The sequence below is a fragment of the Corythoichthys intestinalis genome, chromosome 13 (genome assembly GCF_030265065.1).
Source record: "Corythoichthys intestinalis isolate RoL2023-P3 chromosome 13, ASM3026506v1, whole genome shotgun sequence".
NCBI lineage: Eukaryota > Metazoa > Chordata > Actinopteri > Syngnathiformes > Syngnathidae > Corythoichthys > Corythoichthys intestinalis.
In genome coordinates, this window is record NC_080407.1 from 8069266 (window position 1) to 8083876 (window position 14611).

General features: G+C 40.2%; 1 protein-coding gene across 1 annotated transcript in view; it reads right to left on the reverse strand.

The window, feature by feature from the left end:
- grm8a (glutamate receptor, metabotropic 8a) overlaps window positions 1-5878 on the reverse strand; it is a 389718-nt gene extending 383840 nt beyond the window's left edge. The window contains exon 1 of the mRNA XM_057856119.1: window positions 5577-5878. The gene's annotated coding sequence lies outside the window, so the exon portion shown is untranslated. The remainder of the gene's footprint in view (window positions 1-5576) is intronic.
- Window positions 5879-14611: the final 8733 nt, after the last annotated feature.

Sequence of the window (14611 nt, forward strand, 5' to 3'; positions counted from 1 at the left end):
CTAAACGCACGTTTTCTTTGCTTTTAAATAAGAATCGAGACTGTTTTACGTCCAAATCTATGAATAATTCGGGGATTTAAGCATTTATTCTCAAGAAGTTTCACCACAAAAGCTCCTCTTACGCCAGGCGTCCACTAGCGTCTTTCGCTAACAAAGTAGCATTGTACTTGGTCAATATACGTAAAATAAACGCTAACTGCACGGTTTGTTCGCTTTTAACCAAGAATCGAGACTGTTTTACTTCCATGAATTTGGGGATTTAAGCATTTATTCAATAGAATTTTCGCCACAAAAGCTCCTTTTACGCCAGGCGGCCGCTAGCCTCATTCGCTAACATAGTAGCATTGTATTTGGTCAATATACGTAAAATAAACGCTAACTGCACGGTTTCTTTGCTTTTCACCACGAATCGAGACATTTTTACGTCCATATCGATGAAGAATTCGGCGATATAATCATTTGTTCACATGAATTTTCGCCACAAAAGCTCATTTTATGCCAAGCGGCTGCTAGCCTCGTTCGCTAACATAGTAGCATTGTACATGGTCAATATACGTAAAATAAACGCCAACTGCACGGTTTCTCTGCTATCAACCAAGAATTGAGACTGTTTTACTTCCATGAATTCGGGGATTTAAGCATTTATTCACAAGAATCTTCGCCACAAAAGCTCCTTTTATGCCAGGCGGCCGCTAGCCTCATTCGCTAGCATAGTAGCATTGTACTTGGTCAATATACGTAAAATAAACGCTAACTGCACGGTTTTTTTTGCTTTTAACCAAGAATCGAGACTTTTTTACGTCCCTATCTATGAAGAATTTGGGGATTTAATTGTTTATTCACAAGAATTTTTGCCACAAAAGCTCCTTTTAAACCAAGCGGCCGCTAGCCTCATTTGCTAACAATATATAGTGTGTAATGATATTAAAGGCTATTCTATTGTATAATAAGTTGTAATTGTATATAGAATTTATGAATCATCTATTTACATATTTATAATTGTTTCTGCATGTTTTCCTCAAGTTTTAAGTTTCTGATGTTATATTGAGTGATTTATTAGCTGTTGAAAACTTGTAGTAAATAAAAAAATAAGTTACTATTTTGATCAAAAACTTATATGTTAAATATTGCTATTAATCCTAAAAATATAGGCGATTATCTCTGCATTTGGTGATTTTTGTGCATCTCGTGTAAAATCTGAGACTTTTATTGCAATTTTAAGTTATTAAGTTTTTATGTTAATCTTACATAAAAAATAATTAATCGGGATTTCATCAGGGAACAACTTAGAATTTTTTTATGCCGCTGCTCATATATGGCTAAGGCAGGTGCCTGTTTTGGTTATAGGTCGGTAGCAGCTTTGGTTTAGTAAATATTTGAATTTAAAGTTTTTGAAAATAGGCCCCCTACGAATCAGCCCCGTTTCCCGTGTCATTTCAAGAGGTTATGAAGTCTATGGTTGACTCAAGGCGAGCATCACGCTTCAAATGGATTTGACATTGATCACTGTCAACAGTAGTGAATGAGTCATGGCATTTTAATTGATCGTCTTTTTTTTTTGTAAATTCATATGTTGCACAGTTGTGAGGAAATTAAGCAGAGTAATCCCAAAGGAGCAGAGAAAAGGATCCAGACTAAATGAATGTGCGGAGCCGACAACAGTAAGCCCCACATACACGTCAGTTGCAGAAGCATTGCTGTAATTGTCAGAAGATGAGAATGCAAAGGCATTAATGTGCATGGGGAATGACACCAGGGAAGATGAATGTAATTGGTTGAAATGGTTTTGAGTACAGTAAAAACATCGACTTCATGCTCCAAAGCTATTTACAGGTCACTTGCTGTTCATTTTAGGGCATTTACAGGTCATTTCCTGTTGAGTTTGAGTCACTGCCTATTTATTTGGGTGATTTCCAGGTCACTTCCTGTTCTGTAACTCAAAATAAACATGAAGTGACCCATAGAATACCCCAAAATCAACAGGAAGTCACTGAGGTCAGACCCATGAATGAAAACGCACCATTTTGAAGACTTAAGATATCATATGTCTCCTGAACAGTCTCACCAATTTTTACGACGATCCAACGAACTCCCTTGGCGACAAGGTCTCAAATGTGCACCCTGTAAATCGATAAAAATTTCACATTCATCCAAAAACATCCGATTTCCATTTGGGTTTGGAATATGGGTGTATATCATTTTTTGGAGAGGTTTTAGACAAGGTAGAGACTCCCCAAATTTTATAGCTCTACGCTGACAAACCCTAATTATGTATGCTGTTTTTTAAAAATACAAGGCGGCGCTACTGAGCCATTTTGGAACATTTTTTTGCAACGTTGCAAAATTATCAAAGCATGTATGTGCAAGTTTTGGTGAGTTTTTGACCATGTTCAGGCCTCAAAATTGGCCAGTTTCATTTGACGAGAAAAAATACCGTATTGGCCCGAATATAAGACGGTGTTTTTTGCATTGAAATTAGACTGAAAAAGAGGGAGTCATCTTATATTCGTGGTCTAGACGTAATACCCATTTACGACACTAGATGGCGCCAGATATCATCGAAGCGATGTTCTGTCGTGATAGATCTCAGCTACTCTCAAGTTTAACCAGTTTGCATTATTTTATTGCAATGATTTTCCTTATTCAGATTTGTTCTAAGACTACAGTTAGTTAGACTTCACTTTGATGGTTAAATCAGTTATTACAATTTTTTTTTTTTTTTTTTTTTTTTATCACAATAGGTTTATTTACATTTCAAAAACCAGAAGCCAATCATTTACCAATGTGATTGCAGTTTAGTTTACATATTTGAATGTTCAGATAATAAGATTTGAATGAGGCAAAAATAACATGCTTTTTCTCTCAAATACACTCACCGGCCACTTCATTAGGTACACCTGTCCAACTGCTCGTTAACACTTAATTTCTAAGCCAATCAGCCGCAACTCAGTGCATGTAGACATGGTTTAAGACAAGATCTCCTGCAGTTCAAACTGAACATCAGTATGGGGAAGAAAGGTGATTTGAGTGACTTTGAACGTGGCATGGTTGTTGGTGCCAGAAGGGCTGGTCTGAGTATTTCAGAAACTGCTGATCTACTGGGATTTTCACGCACAACCATCTCTAGGGTTTACAGAGAATGGTCTGAAAAAGAAAAAATATCCAGTGAGCGGCAGTTCTGTGGGCGGAAATGCCTTGTTGATGCCAGAGGTCAGAGGAGAATGGCCAGACTGGTTCGAGCTGATAGAAAGGCAACAGTGACTACAGTTACAACCAAGGTAGGCAGAAGAGCATCTCTGAACGCACAGTACGTCGAACTTTGAGGCAGATGGGCTACAGCAGCAGAAGACCACACTGGGTGCCACTCCTTTCAGCTAAGAACAGGAAACTGAGGCTACAATTTGCACAAGCTCATCGAAATTGGACAATAGAAGATTGGAAAAACGTTGCCTGGTCTGATGAGTCTCTATTTCTGCTGCGACATTCGGATTGTAGGGTCAGATTTTGGTGTCAACAATATGAAAGCATGGATCAATCCTGCCTTGTATCAACGGTTCAGGCTGGTGGTGGTGGTGTAATGGTGTGGGGAATATTTTCTTGGCACTCTTTGGGCCCCTTGGTACCAATTGAGCATCGTTGGAACGTCACAGCCTACCTGAGTATTGTTGCTGACCATGACCATCCCTTTATGACCACAATGTACCCAACTTCTGATGGCTACTTTCAGCAGGATAATGCGCCATGTCATAAAGCTGGAATCATCTCAGACTGGTTTCTTGAACATGACAATGAGTTCAGTTTCTTATAATCAGGGCCGTCTTATATTCGGGCAGATACTGTAATAATGATAATCCTTTGCATTACAATAGGGCTCTCGCAGTGCTCGGGCCCTAATAATGATAATAAAACCGAGGAACCACAATAGGTTACCTAAAAAAAAACATTGCCACCTGCATGTCCATACAGTTCAGTTATGGATGTGTTCTAAGTCAAATCAAATCAAATCAACTTTTATTAGTTTAGACCAGGGGTGTCCAAACTTTTTGCAAAGGGGGCCAGATTTGGTGCGGTAAAAATGTGGGGGGCCGATCCTGGCTGACGTCCTTTACATAGAACAATTTATTTAAGCAAATTTTAGCAAGCCATTCTGTGTGTCACATTTGCTTTATTATTGTTTTTAATTAACAATTTCACCAATCTCGCAACTAGTCTTTGTGGCGTTCTCTTTTGACTCTTGGGCTCTTGCGAAATACTGCTGCTGTGAAATTTAACTAGCTTCAAGTTTCTTCAATTTCTCGCTGCGTATCTTCCCTGTAATCTTGTCTAGGGCTGCAGCTATCGAATATTTTAGTAGTCGATTAATCGATGGTCTACTTAGTTCGAATAATCGAGTGATCGGATAAGGAACATGAAAAATTAAAATACCTGAGCTGAGCCTCAAAAGGTATATATATATATATATATATATATACATATATATATATATATTTTTTTTTTTTTTTTAAATGAGGATCAATGTACAATGCTCTTAACTAATGGCTCAGACACAAATTCCCACAAAAAAATGGCTAAATATACCTATAAACTAAATTAAGAAGCTCAAACAAAAACTTAACAGGGAGCAGTTGGATTCAGCCATGTGAAAAGAGGCAGACCAGAGGGCAGTGTATCCACCCTCATCAATAAAACTAATTGTAAACACTTTCAAAATAAACCATTAAAACGGCACTTTAATTAAACAAATACTCGAAGCAACAAAATTTAATTAGACTATTTTTTTGCAATCGAATACTCAAGTTAATCGATTAATCGTTGCAGCACTAATCTTGTCGTACATGTCTTGTTTGGTAATATCGCCTCACATTGAACTCTAAGCACAGCGACTGTCTCTGCAAATGAGGCAGACACAGTTGTTGCGTATTTCAGTGAAGAAATAGTCTAATTTCCACCTATCCTTGAAGCGTCGGCTGTCGCAGTCAACTTTTTTTGTTGTTGTTGTTGTCGCCATTTTAGAAAATTGGAAGGGTCACACGGGGTAATGTTGGTAGAGTGCTGTTGCCTTTTAGTGGGTAAATGAGTAGCAGCATTTAGTGTGTAAGCTACTTCATATGCTGGTAGCAGTACTGCTGACCAATTCATTAAGTCTGTGTGCGGGCCAGACGTAATTGATTTTATGACAGAGGCTGGGGGCCGGATGAAATTTGACCACGGGCCGCATTTGGCCCCTGGGCCGGACTTTGGACATGTCTGGTTTAGACGAAATCACAATAACAGTTATCTCAAGGAGAAAACAAAACATGTTTTAAGGTGCAGAAGCCCTACGCTGGATTTCGACCTACTTGAGCATTGTAGCTTTTTTTTTTAGCCCCAAGGTAAGACTAAAGCCCACCCACACCTGGCATCCTGGTAACACCACTGAATTTTCATATAAGACCATCCGCTGTGAAAGCTGAGGAAACGCCACTGCAATAACCCTTTGATGGTTTTGTTGGGTTTGTAATACCAAGGTATCTTGCAAAAGCATGCAAAATGCCACCAATGGAATGTGCATTGAGAGAAAAATAGGAAAAAAATACCTGAAAGTCTTCAAAGTAGAGAATATCCGTCTCCTGTGTGGCTTCTTGTGCAGGAGTCCCTTACCAAACAAAAAAAAAGAGTGAAATATTCCTCAGTGCTGTACACACACACAAAAATGTGCAAAATGCCCTCCCTTCCAAAAAAGCCGCAAGTGAAGATGCCAAAGTGAAAAAACGTCGCTAAAAGTGTCCAGGCTTGTGTTTACAAGTGGCAATAGCCCAAAACAAACGCTGCTTCCGTACGTGCAAGACGCCAGTGCGCAGCTGTTTCAATCAAGCGCACCCGAGAACGCACGCGCAACCAGGAGAAGGAAGGTAGAGCGACGGAGAGAAAGTCCGCCTGACGTCACGATACGTCAATATCAGAAAACACCTGCCTATGTAACGCAACGTGCAACCATCTAATGGCGTTACACGTTAATGCCAATCGATATCGATCTGTTTGTATAAACGGCAAATAACAAAATGGCGCGTGTCAATAAGTCGTCAAAATTTGTCAAATTCAAACTTATCTCTATTCGACTGCTACGACCATTGATTAGCATTTGCACCGCCCTCTTTGAGAAACGCACACGTCATTATAGAATGAAAAGAAATGAAGTGCATCCCATCTGCGTTGTAATAACAATTTGATCAGGACCCCCGCCACCGCGGGGGTCGCGAGGCTGGAGGATGGAGGGGATGCTGAGTGCAACATGTCCAATTTAATGGTTAGAATTTACCGCAGCACCGATTGAAAAGAAGAGCGTGGCGCAATGGCGACATCTTGAGGCCTGTTGGTGTCATTGCGGCGTCATTCATATGTTGATTCTGAAATTTATCAATCACTGCACGTTTATGGCGGAAAACACAGACAAGCAGTGGTGTTACCAGGATGCCAGGTGTGGGTGGGCTTTAAGTCTCACCTGGGGGAGGGGGGGGGCTAAAAAAAAAGCTATAATACTCAAGTAGGTCGAAATCCAGCAGAGGGCTACTGCACCTTAAAACATGTTTTGTTTTCTCCTTGAGATAACTGTTGTTGTGATTTTGTCTAAAAACATAAAAGTTTATTTGATTTTGACTTAGAACACATCCATAACTGAACAGTATGGACATGCAGGGGACAACGTTTTTTTTTTTTAGGTAACCTATTGCGGTTCCTCGGTTTTGTTATTATCATTATGGTTATTATTTGTTCCACAGGCCGTTTGAGCTCAATTTGACCCCCTTAGAATGCTTTCAAATGCAACAAAATCGGCAGGCAGGTCAAGACAGATGCAATCTTTGATACCATGTGAAGACAAATTCCAAATACACTATGTAGCGCCCCCTAGCAGTCACTCTCTGTTAGGGTGACCAAATGTCCTCTTTTGCCCGGACAAGTCCTACTTTCACGTAGTAGCCTCGTCGTCCGGGCGGGTTTTATGAATTAATAAAAATGTCCGGGTTTTATAATTTTTCACGGGACCAATTTGAAGAGAATTCCTCCGGCCGCTGGGTGGCAGCAGTTGACATGGCTCCTACTAGAAGGGAGGGAAGTAGTAGTTTTCGTTTTGTTTTTGTTGGCAGTTTAGCCCTATCAAGAGGCATTACCGCCATCTACTGGGTTGACGATTTGGCCACAACGACTGAAGTAATTTTTTTACGGTAAATACGTATATAATGGCAACTGTTGACTTCTGTCGGAGCTTTGACTGTAAAATCCCGTTTGGTGTCGCATCGTTGTGCTGCCGATGACTGTAAACTTTTATAGCAAAGTTTGATTTTTGCCTCAGCTAGCTATCAGTGAGCTAAACCGCACTAGGCATTATGGGAAACGTAGTTTTGAACCTCTACGTTTGGAAACATGCTGGTTGAATAGTTTGTTTCGGTATTTGTGTGAAATCTAGAACATTGCATGAGAATATCAATTGAATGGGAATAACAATTTGTCAAGGACAATTTTCGTGATAGTAATTTATAAAAATGTTTAGTTCGCACATAGCCTACTGTGTGTATGTGTATTGACTGGACTACATTTCTATGGGTCTGCATTATATATTATACATATATATACATATATTTTTTCTTTTTTTTTTTAAAGTCATTATTTGTTTTCACATTGCATTTTTCCATCCAGAGTGAGGGGGCACACTTTAAATATATTAAAGCGATATAGGCATCTTTGAGTGAACTTCGGGTAAAATTCAAGTATCTTGAGGCTGGGCTGAGTGTCCTCTTTTTTGGAAATCAGGATATGGTCACCCAATCTTTGTCCCGCCGATGATTTGAGCCCTACTTTGAACCCCTCAGAATGCTTCAAAACTCACCAAACTCAACAACCAGGTGAAAACTGGTAAAAAAAAAAAAATTTTTTAATCAAAATATGCGTAAATGTGTGTAGCGCCCCCTAGGAACAAAACCAGCATTTCATTTAATTTTTTTTAAAGGGCAACTGAAGAGCGTTTCAGATTTCGCTCTTAAGTGTTTTACTTAGTTGAATTGTATTAAATGCGTCATTCGCTCTCTCAAGAAGTCACATAAAAAAAAAAATAATAATAATTGGCCGCGTAGTTTTTGAGTTATGGCCATAGCAACACCATAGCAACGAGGGACGCGCCGTTCTGCCGACCCCTACGTCATGACGTAACTTCCAGGAAGCCTCGCCACCACTCTGAACGCGGAAATATAGCACCACGCTATCCTCGCCATATATTGCATACATTTTCTGGGTTTTACTCGCGGGATTCGTCATGCCATCTCGATGTGTAGCGATGAATTACTAACAGGAAGATTCGAGACTCTAGGAGTGGTCCCAAAAAAACTTCTCCTGCAAAGGTTTGGACCGTTTTTGTTAGCATGCATACAGGTCCCCAATCGGCTCATTGTTTTCATCATTTCAGCCACGACAGCTTTGAAAACCTACAACAATGCAACCTTGGTTTTGCAAAGACGTAAGTAGAACATTAATGGCTTTTTTTGATATACGAGGGGGACTCCTACTGCCTGTTTGTTGAAGTGCGACATTTTTTTTTTTTTTTTTTTGCTGTTGGCCTGTCATAATTAGATAGGTTGGCTGACGTCATCTACTCGTGTGATTTTATTACTATATCAATTGGTGTTATGTAAATTCAAATGTCCCCAGCACCAAATAGGTCGTTTTTTATACTTTAACATCAAGGTCTGCCTATTTGAAGAGGGAACAATAGCATCAAATAGATGCTGCTATGACTGGGGCATTATTATTTGATTTGAAGAAATTATTATTAAATTAAAATTAGGATTCATCCAATATTTTCATGCTGCTGTGATTTTTTTTTTTCTCCAGGAAGCCAAACATAAAAAATTAAGTGGCGGAAACCCTCAACACGATGAAAAAAGCGTTGCAAGTCAGTTGCCACCCAGTTTCCACCCAATTTCCCAAAATCAAGAGAGAGTGGGTCGAGTCATATGATGACCGAAGTGATGCGGTGTCCAGCGATGACGACTGAAGAGATCCTATGAGGCCTGCCAGATGCTAAATTTCTTCCGTCTGCGACATCAGATGACGATGATTTAGGAGAAATAAATGTAGCAAATTTTGATGACATGAAATCATAAACTAGTCATATATACAGTACACATTTTTAAAAGAAAAATCAAGTTACCTTCATATTTTAATGATAATGCATTATCTTTGTATAGAGAACACTTCATGCTACAGAAAAGAGTAAATACATATACATAAATCTGGTATCATTTATTATTGTGGCCTATTAAATATTTTTTCAGAATGTAATATAATTACAATATATTATATACCAATAGAATACATTAAACAGTCAACAAAATGTGTCAATGTTGTTAACAATTTATGGTTTTATTTTTTTAAATGTAATTCATGCCCCTGTCAGTGCTTCAGCCTCCTCAAGTTTGGCTCTCACGTCTGGGATCTCCTGATGACACAGGCATACTCTTGGAAGGGTAATTACTTGACGGTTTACAGCAACACCTGGAAAATAAAATGGTTTTGTCATTTATTTTGAAATATCAATAACATATCATTCATTTAGTCACATTTGGGCTAGCTTTATCATATTTAGATCGGTAGGAGCTGTCCCATTACCTAATATCCAGTTTTAGCTATGTGTAGAGCATTCATTTAGCCACATTTGGGCTAGCTTTATCATATTTAGATCGGCAGGAGCTGTCCCATTACCTAATATCCAGTTTTAGCTATGTGTAGCGCATTCATTTAGCCACATTTGGGCTAGCTTCATCATATTTAGATCGGTAGGAGCTGTCCCATTACCTAATATCCAGTTTTAGCTATGTGTAGAGCATGGAAAAAATATACAACCATGTAATCGCATTCTGATAAAAAAAAAATCACGATGCTGGACTTACCACTCACTCTCCCGTTCGTGAAGTGTCGAGCTTTCAATTGGCGTCATGACGCCATCTGCTGTGTCAAGTAAATCGCAGTCATCTGACGCCTCAGGTTCAAACATGTAGGGATTAATTGTAGTTCATCTTTCCTGGGAGCCTTTGCCATCGGTAGCGTCACGAAAGAGCGATCCTAAATGGTTACCTTTGGTGGAAATATCACTGACATCGTTGTTGCTGCTATACTAGCTGTGGGTAGTCTTCTGTTGCCTACGTCACACTTCCGGGTTTGCGGAGGGACCATTAACGGAGTGCAAAAAAACTAAAAAAAACGCAAATTATCCTTACAATTACGTGTTGATAATGTCATGGTTATTTTGATGAACATGTCCCAAGTTTATATTCATAAAATTACACCAAAATCCGGAAAGGTCTTCAGTTGCCCTTTAAGGTGAAAGAGGAGGTAACAACGCAAAGGTTAAAATTTAGAACACATCAGTTCTATATGAATGGGATAACATACGCGGTGACCAGGCTGCCGTTAGTACTACATCCAGTTTTCTTTGGGTGGGCAGAGCGTGTCCGTGGGTGGGCACTGCTTACCCCGGTAACGCCCTTGCAGACAAGGCTGAAAAAGCAGTTTCTGCTCTTGTACCCTTCTTTAAAATAAACTGCTGTTTTATAAGCCCAAAAAACGGTTGTGTCTGATTGAAAAATATGTCTATATGCTCCCATAGCAGATTCGTGGCGCATTAAGTCCCCGAATTATTTTTAATTTGTCCGTTTTACCCTGGAAACCCCCGTTTACAGATGTCGCGCAACCGCTTTTGTTTCAGCACAGCCATAAAAAAAAAGGTAAGTAATTACATTTATTATTCAAAATGTCTGTCATTTTTAGCTTAGAATCATTAATTGATGTCTAATATTCCATTTAAAAAAAAGGACTTTAAAAAATTATTCACTCACATATTTTAAAGTTTTAATCAAATTACATCACAATGAAAAAATTAAGTGTCTAAAAAAGTCACGAATATCTACCTCATAACTATCACTTAATTGTATTTTTTTTTTTCATTACTGTCGCATTTTCCCCAATATTTTGGATAATAAATAATCGATCCAAACAAAGAAAAATTGAAAAACAAAAACGTTTAATAGGGTAAATATATGAAAATGAAAATCTCGACCACTCCTTGATGTCTGGATTTCTGCATCGCGACCCTTGTTATATTACCATGTTTCAACCATAAAATCCCGAAAAAATCCGGCTGTAGCCATTCACAGCTGTGTGTCGACACTCGGTGATAAATGCTACACGTAGTTTTTGGATTGAAAAGAGGTAAGTACGCGATCTCGTTAAAATCATGGAGTCTTTAATTATGCTCTCTCGTAATCTCACCTCCAGTTAGGGTTTTTGCTGTTTAAAAACCTAGCCCTCCAGATCAAAAAAATTTTCCCCTAGAAAATTGACATTTTAAGCTTTCCAATGATGTATCACACATGCATATAGGACAATTTTGAAATTTGGCCAAATTGGGGGTTTCACAGCGGAACTTACTGAGTGTTTTCCGCCATATGCAGTTCGACACAAGGGCGTAGGTTTGCATGAAGACGTTAGGGACATAACAAGACCAACTTTCAGGATGCTCAAATTGTCCCCACCAACTTTTAAGCAACCTTATTTGCATTATATAACGACTACAGTTATAGCCTATAGGTCATTTAGATTGTCTTCCCATATATGTTTGTAAGGATAGAATTCAATTGACCCTCCGATTATTAAGTGAATTACAGTACTTTCATGATGTTCAAACTTACATTGACCCCTTTTCACTTGGAGTAGGTTTGGTGGTGCATACCCTCTTTTCATCCCTGAAGGCCGGTTGATGGGGGCGCGGGTGGCCCCTTTGCAGGGCTGCGGGAGATGAGCTACGCTGGCGAAAGTGGACCGGGAGTAAATGAAGCTGGCAGAGAACTGGAGTGATGCGGTGGATGAATGGGGTACGGGCAGTGCTTAATTTGTAAATCCTAAAGTGCAGGGATGATGAGACGGGCAAAGGTCCCGGAATATACCCAGAAAATGGTGCTGAAAACAACACACAAATGCCTACTTGCCATGCTGTGGGACTTACAAGCTTCAATTTTAGATAATATCCATGGTATAAATGTTATGACAACAATTTACAATTATTGAGGCTATACTGCGCACAGCACGGGCAATTGCCCACATAGCCACGGTTGGGACTTACAGTAACGTAGTCAAACTTGGTGGTCCACCTGGCTGACTGCTGACACTGGCCCCCACTCCAGGTGACGCTGAATCAGCTGCTGCCACGGTAGCACCCTCCTGCCCCGGCTTGGCTGGCTGTCTGTGAACCTGGCTAACTGCTGCGGCGCTAGCCTCCTGCTGCAGCCGGTCCTGCTAACTCTGCAGCTGCCCTCATCGCTGGTTCTGACTCGTTTTGAACCATCTTCCTTCTTTTTGAAAAAAAAAGACAGTAAATGCAACTGTCTTTTTGGCATGATGAAATACCGTTTGATCCTGGCTGCTTGCTCCCCAGATGCCGCATATTTCCAGTTTTTTTTTTTTTTTCATGTCACTGTTTTTTTTTAATAAACTTCATGCAATTCTTGGGATTTGTTCTGTACATGAATTTATGCATATTATTTTATTTTATATTGTACTGTCCGTAACTATGTGCAATATTCTGATGTAAGGGCTCCCTGAAGTGCTCGCAATGTTACTGTTGTTTTGGTCATGTGTTGCGGGAGTGAGATAGAACGGCACAGCCTGCCGAGAGCCACAAGTTGTGTTCGTGCTTTTAGCTCCATGTGTTAAAAAAGGAACAAAGTTGTCCGCACGTCATGTGTTCCATACCTTTGTCAACAAAACAAGACACTATGCACGGTCCCTTTAAGAGACGCTGGGACTGTAGAGCTGTGAGTAGTAGGAAGCGAGGGGGAGACGGGCGAGAAGCAAAAGTTCGTGGTCGAATGGGGCGGCAGTCCGCTGTTATTTTGTTTGTTGTTTTCTTATTGTTGCCACAATAAAGTGGAGAAAGCCTTCAACGAATCCTGTCCTTCTCTACCCACATTCGGGGTTATTACAATACATTTTCAAAAAATGTTTTTATATATTACTATTTTCTATACACGGAGAGGTGCCAGATCTGCCCAGCCAAGTCCCGGAACACAGGAAGACCAAAATCAAGAGGTGCCGGATCTTGTTCCGGCAAAAATTAACCCCTGAGTACAGGTTATGATGAGAGTTGCTGAATTCTGGACCTGGAGGCCAAAGAGGAGTTGCAGTAATCCAGGCGGGAATTGACTAGACTGTGAACCAAGATGGCAGCAGAATGGGGGATGAGAGAGGGGCGGAGGCTGTTGATGGTGCGTAGGTGCAAGTGGGCAATCCGGGTAATATTATTGATGTGTGAATGGAAAGAAAGTGTACTGTCCAGGATGACACCCAGGCTCTTGACTTGGGGGGAGGGTGAAACAGTGGATTTAACGATGGTGAGGGGATAGCTGTATTTGGATTTGGTGGATTTCAAAGTACCTTGTTTATTAAGAGAAAGCAGCGAACAGAAAGGGGTTATGGGAGAACAAAAGAAAAGAGGGAGCGAGACAAAAAGCACAAACAACAACAAGAAATACATTAATCGCCTACTCTAACTAAGTATGAATATGTTGGAGCTATCGTTAGCTAATTGTATTTCCGGTTGACACCATGTGGGGGGAGAGATAAGTGATTGGAAGGGGTAAAGTGTACCTAAATCATCCAAGTGGTCTAGAACCCAGTATTGTGTGAATCAATAGCGAATGTAAGTATGTTGGCATCCTATTCTATGCTGTCTCTTCGCTCATCCTGACATTGAGGTTTCCTACTTGAGTGTGACTAATTTCACCCATGTAACATGTGATAGTCCCGCAGGCGAATGGAGATGCCGCCTGGGTACCACCCCAGGGCCCTGGCCGCTGTCAACACTCGGCATTCGTGCCGCGGTCCCCCTCGCCAGCTGTTTGCTTGACATACTCACTTTTGCATATGATCGCTTGCTAGTTACACTCACGCTTTTTTCGGTGAGGTCTTTTGTGTTTATTCATTATTGGATCGTTTTTGTTCACCACTCTAAATAAGAGCACCGCTGGAACACACCATTTGTACCCTTGATATACAGTATATCTTTTTTATAAAGTCTTCGAAGCAGGCAATCCTTCGCTGGGTCTGATTCTCTTCTCTTATTTGAGCTATTGATTGCTACCTGTCTTGGGGTTCAAAATTGAACTTCCCTAACAAGAAGGAGGTAGATGATGAAGAGTAGGGGCACGAGGACAGAGCCCTGAGGCACACCGGAGGTAACGAGTGAGGGAGTAGATTTAAGGGACTTGAGTTGTAAATAGTGAGAGCGTCCAGAAAGGTAGGATGAGAACCAGTTCAATTGCAAATGATTTGGAGGTCTGTGGTCGGCAATGAAACACAATCATTCCTGACCAGACCTCCAAATTCAAATGATTGGACGTCAACTGAAAAAAAAAACAGCAACGTTGAAATGTCAAACACCCGAAACGAGAAAATGTAAAATATGAACAAAAGCAATCGCAGCCGCGCTAAATGAAATGTCTGCGAAAGACAAACAAACATGATTGATGTGGCTTCATTATTCATATCAGCGCGTGACGCAAGAGTCAGACAACACTTCCCATAAAAT